General features: G+C 40.9%; 2 pseudogenes; both read right to left on the reverse strand.

Moving 5' to 3' along the window:
- Positions 1 to 1801: 1801 nt before the first annotated feature.
- Positions 1802 to 2971, reverse strand: LOC148071844 (N-acetylaspartate synthetase pseudogene; annotated as a pseudogene).
- Positions 2972 to 3499: 528 nt separating this feature from the next.
- Positions 3500 to 5510, reverse strand: LOC148071845 (uncharacterized; annotated as a pseudogene).
- Between the last annotated feature and the right edge of the window lie 598 nt (positions 5511 to 6108).

Below are 6108 nucleotides of genomic sequence, written 5' to 3' on the forward strand. Positions count from 1 at the left end.
GGATACCACAAACACATATATTTTCGGGACTCTGGGTCACCGGGACCCTGAGATAAAACAAGGGTTGAAATAAATCTCATTCTTAATTGAAATCCTTCATTGGTTTGAAAATGTATATTCTTTTAATCATGTGTTGTAGACGCTCTTGCATGGACATAAAGTATTCCCAGCTAAGTAATTCCAACGGATTTTAATTCCTTTAGACGAGCGTTTATTTAGTGAAGGGCAGGCTGGTTTACTGGGATGTCTTTCATTTCATGGTCCACACGCTCAATGTGATTAGTGAGTAAAAACGCTGCCGAAGAGGGACAAAAGCCACCATGTAGGACGGCAGACCGTCCTCTGGTTCTACGTGCCGTTGCCAATCACGGCGTGGGAAATCGAGTGTATTTAGATTTGGTCCGACAAACTCATCATCTGCTCCCACGAGTGGAGCAACTTCCCAGGATAAAATGTATAAACACATTTAACTCGCTGGCCTCAGACACTGCATTCGTTTAGTTGTAGGATTTGCAAAAACCTTTTCCGTAAGAAATATGACAATTAATGAAAACATTTTGAAGTAAAAAAAAATTGTGGTATGTGAAAAAGAACATCATCAGATCACCGAGTCAAACTCTTACATGTATGTGCCATTAGTAGGGTCCTGTGTTGGCAATAATCCAGCGATATGATGTGTATCGGGATACAGGGACAACTATGCAATATATCGCTATACTGTAGAAACAAGGACATATGTGTAGAATTGTCCGACTACTTTACTCTGGTGTTGCATAATTTACAGACCACATGATCCTTCTCTTAACTGATTTTATGCGTTAAGAAAACCAAAATAGCTACTGGAGTCGACTGCATCCTCGTGTGCCGTGGAGACAGTAGTGACAACTGCCATCTAGCAGCCAGAGGTTTAATTGCGACACAAAAATAACACCAGATATTTGCACGTTGCTGGTAAACACAAATATATATTTGATTTGTAACTATTGTATTGTAAGTATAAACCATGGAAGAACTATAATAAAAAATAAATATGATTTTTGAGCCAAATATAAATCTTCAATCATATGCCTCATACCGGATATAGACAAAATAATCTCAAAATATAATGAGGAATTTGCTCATTTGTTTTGATCCTCTATGGAAGTTTATCAGTGTCATTAGAATATTGAATGGTTCGATTTAACATATAAAATATTTGAAAAATATATTTTTGATTGAGATGTTCTTTGTTTTGTAACCAGTTCAGTTATTTGTTTTTTTTTAATAATTGAGTTCTGTTTTGTATATTTAGATATAGATAGATAGATGGCTGGATAAAACTTTATTGATCCCTCTGGAGGTCTCATTCAGGAAATTGTTTTTCCAATTAGCCCACAGCTACACAGATGATAGATTCATAAAAATAAAAATAAATAATAACAAGAACAAAGTTTAAAGGTTAATTTCGTTTTTATTGAACATAACATTTCATAATTTGTATCTTGAAAGGTGATTTGTATGTTTATGTTTTATACTTGAATTAAACATTTTTAAAATAACATGTTAGAGAGAGGTACTAGACTAAATGTCAAAATCATGGATGACTTTGATGATCTTTTGACCCCTCCTCCCCCCATTCCCCCTATGGCCCCTCCCCCTGGTACCACTAACTGTCATAATTTGGTCTAGAAAATCTACAGTAACCTGGGAATCTTTTTCCATTCTAAAAAATTTCTGTCAAACTTTATTCACACATTCATCTCTCGCTTCGGAGCGGTCAGTCAAGGTTAGACTGATGGGTTTACTCCCATAATTTCTTATCTTATTCTTCATTTTTAGTTAAGATCTTTAAATCCAGCTTGTAGTGATGACGTCGGACCCTATAAAAAATCCTATGCAGTAATGGGGGTGTTGTTCCGGGTTTGTAGTAGCCATTTGTGGTCCCCACCAGTTTGAAGCCCAGTCCCAAGTAGAGGCGATGGACGGCCTGAGAGTAAGATTCTGTACCCAACTTGGCGATGGAGTAGTTCTGATCTACGCCAAACTGAAGAACTTTCTTGCCCAGTGCAATGGCAATCCCATTCCTACGAAATCCCTTGTCCACTGACATACGATGTAGCTCCACAGTTCTAGTGGTCTCATCGCCGAGGGCTGCTACTAATCCCACCACCTTTCCATCCAGCTCAGCAACCCACAGACGACGAACTGGAACGCAAAGGATAAGCATGTGATGGTCAAAAACACCTTGAATATTAACCTTAATATTAAGTTTAAGATCTGTTTAGTTGTAAGATTTGTCGCCTATATTTTATTGAAAGAAACTTACAACATTACTCAACAGAGATCAAGTAATGATTCAGAATAGCTACAATTTAGAATACTAAGCTTACAGTATAAATACATTATAGCAAACTTTTAAACTGAGTCAGATTTGCAATATATTGTAGCGAGCTTTAGCGAGCTGCAGTCAAAAGAGCACATGGCTTTGTGTCTTTACCATACCATACCATATTTGGCAAATATATATACAATTTCTGTCTCATATGTAGTTTAAGGGGGCTTTGAATTGTTGAATTTATTTTTGAATTTCCAGTTAATTCTAAATTCTTCAAATTATGTTGGCCTTGGATATTATTCTTTTTGTGTCGTTGCCTTTAAAAAAAAAAAGTTGTGTCGTCAAATTTATATTGATTAATAGAATAATAAATAATCATGAACAAACTTAACCGATGTGATAATTATTCCATCTGCAATTATCCATCAGGTTTGTATGGACGATTTATTTGTTCTTGGCTATGATGTGAGACCAACCTGTAGAATTAGTGTAGTACTCATCAATGTCCTTAAAGTCTGTGGAAAGAACTTCCTCCAGGTAGTCTTGAATGGCCAGTCGGCTGTAGTAGTAGCGGGCACAAAGCACAAAAGCAGGTACGATTGCTAACATCCACCATGACTGGGTTAGCAGGAGGCACACAACTGTGAAGAAGGAATATACAAAAATAAAAATAGGTAGTCACTTTAAAAAAGAAGGCTCAATATTATTATTTCTACTTAACATTTTAACATTTTAGGCAGTGGCATACTTACAACTTTCTCTTTTACTGCTTCAACAGCTGTTTCCTTCCTGATTACACGGTGAAATTACAGAATGTTTTACAGTTTAAACATCTTCTCTTAGTTTATTTCAGAAACCTGTGACCTTGCAGGGCAAAAAAAACTGTTGTAATGTCAATTTGTTAATTCGTGTGGATATTTAGCTGAAAATGTGTGTCAGGAACACCTGTTGTTGTTAAAACTATAATCTCATGCAATTCCGACAATTCCTGAACGCATCTTTGCTACAATAAATAATTAAATAAATCGACATTTTTTTTAATTTTTTTTTTTATTGACAAGATGATTAAAATTATTCCTATTAATATTTATTTAGATCTAAATATTTGACTTGGAACGTATAGTTATATATTAGGGTGCAATCGTTATAGCAAACACTCTTGGTGCAACTTAGACACATCATCATTCATAGGGTGTTTCGGGTCTCGCAACAGACACCCTCGCCCAGGCAACCCAGCCAGGGTTGATCAGACCCCGACTTGTGTCTAAGTAGCTTGTTTAGCCCACGGATCTCCCCGCAGCCACCTTGACGCTTTTTCTGCTGCGTTGGTGATGTCTCTGGTGTGCAGTCCCTTCACTCCCAACATTTTGAGTGCCCTGATGAGAGACTGGCCAACGAACCCTCTGCACCCGACCTCGATTGGGTTGCATCGTGTCCTCCATCCCCTGCTTCAGCATTCGCCTGCCAACTCCTCATACTTGGCCCTCTTCCTCTCAAAGGCCTCCTCCATCCGGTCTTCCCAGGAGACAGTCAGCTCCAGCAGGACCACTTGCTTGGTTGTTTCGGACACCAGGACTATGTCTGGCCTGAGTTTGGTCGCTGTGATGTTATCAGGGAACTTGAGCTGTCTTCCTAGGTCCACCTTCAGCTGCCAGTCCCGAGCTGTTGCCAGCAGCCCCCCTGCTTGAGTCCTGCGCTGCTGTGGCTTCTCCCCAGCTCTTACAAAGGTGATGGGATGCCTTGTTGGTTGTTGGTTTTTGCTGGTGGAGATCCCTGTGCTTATGACTTCTGCAATGACCCATAGTACCTGGTCATGGCGCCAACGGTAACGCCCATCTCCAAGTGCACGTGGGCAGCAGCTTAGGATGTGCTCCAACGATCCGGCTTTCTGGCAGAGAGAGCACAGTGGAGTCTCGGCTAAGCCCCAGCAGAAGAGGTTGGATGGGCTTGGGTATACATCATACACCGATTGCATAAGGAACTTGATCCAATGTGGCTCAGATCTCCATAGCTCTGACCATGAGATCTTCCGGTCAGCTGCCTCTTCCCATCGGGTCCATGCGTCCTGCTGCCGCATCCCTACTATCCTACTGCAGCGGGCTTCCTCCACCCCTGCTCGGACCTCCTCCTGGATCAGCTGTCGCCTCTCCTTTCCCTGGGACTTGTTGTAGCGAGGGCTTGGGTTACTTCCAAGACCTGCCCGTCCAGATGCTACTGTGCCCACCAGTTCACTGTGTCGCAACCGTGCCTCAGCCTCCTGAGCCTTCCACTTCCTGCCTGTCCTCACTTCTATGCCTGCCGAGGAGACCTTGTTGTCGGTGGAGTCCCTGTACAGCAGCACCTCTCTAGCTCGGGTAACCATAAACTCCTCCGTCAGACTACTGAAGGGCAGTTTTAGTTTGTTGTTTTTCCCGTAAAGGGCAATGCTGCTGAGGCTTCATGGTAGGCCCAACCACTTCCTGAGGAAACGGCTGACTTTCCTCTCGAAGCACTCGATGGTGGTCATTGGCACATCATACACCAGCAGTGGCCAGAGGAGTCGTGGCAAGATGCCGTGCTGGTAGATCCAGGCTTTAAACTTGCCTGGAAGCCCCGACTTATCCACCCCTGTGAGCCAGGTTCCCAACTCCTCTGTTGTTGATCGGAGTGCTGCAGTGTCTTTTAAGGTGCAGTCGTAGATCTTGCCCAGACTCTTTACTGGCTTCCCCTTATCCCCCCTTATCACCACCAGTGACCTGGTGATAAGGTCACGAATTTAATTTGGTAATATTTTCTTGTATTGTTGGTCGGTTATTGGCTTGTGACTGGATAGTTGAATTAATAAGATGAAAAAAATGTCAATTTTAAGGATTTTTTCACATTCCTTTATATTATATATTAAATATATCATCTACCAAAAGTATATACTATATATATAAAGAACACATACTTTTTCTTTTTAAGGATTCGTAGTAGAATATATAATCATGTGTGAACATTAAAGAAAACAAAACGTTTTTATCCAGCACTTGCCTGTAATAAGGAAATAGAGCAAGAGGCTCTCTGGATGATGCTTCAGTCCTTTGAAGGCTATTCCCACCACCATCCCCATGACACCGTCAGTGTAGATTGGTAACACATACTGCCAGTCTCGTGGTTCATAATCCCGAACCAGCAAAGATCCCTCTGGTTTGTCCTGCTCTGTGGTGACAGACATCTTGGCTGGTTCTGCAGACTCTCCAAAGTTCTGAAATAGTGTGGTGTACCGCTGTGGTTTGTAATTAAGAGGGAGGAGTACTAAAACAGGTTATTCTTTTCTCTGTGAGAGACTGCTAGAAATCAAACAATGTTTGAGGGAAAACACTTTGCAGCTAAATGTGGACAAAACTGAAACTCTGGTTATTGCACCTGATGATAAGGTTCCAGGGTTGAGTCAGTACTTTCAAACTGAGCCTGAGAAACCTGTTGTATTTGACAAAGACATGCCTCTAGTTCAACACTGCAGAAAACTGACCAGAAACTGTTCCTTTAACTGAGACAAATCTCTAAATATCGTGTCTCAACAACTTGTTTTCATGTCTAAACAAGGAGATGTCTCGCCTGCAGTTGATACAGAACTATGCAGCGAGACCCGCTCTAGTAGAAGAACCTGCTTTAGTACTCCTCCCTCTTGGTTACAAACCACAGCCTTACACTACACTAGTGCAGAATTACTATACTAACAAATGGAATTTCAAAAAGCTACAAATTACTATAAATATAGAATTAAAAAAAAAAATTCTTTAAAGGATGGAAGTGTTATATAAGGTAAGGTA

Source organism: Callionymus lyra, chromosome 9 (genome assembly GCF_982586985.1).
Source record: "Callionymus lyra chromosome 9, fCalLyr1.hap1.1, whole genome shotgun sequence".
Taxonomy (NCBI): domain Eukaryota; kingdom Metazoa; phylum Chordata; class Actinopteri; order Syngnathiformes; family Callionymidae; genus Callionymus; species Callionymus lyra.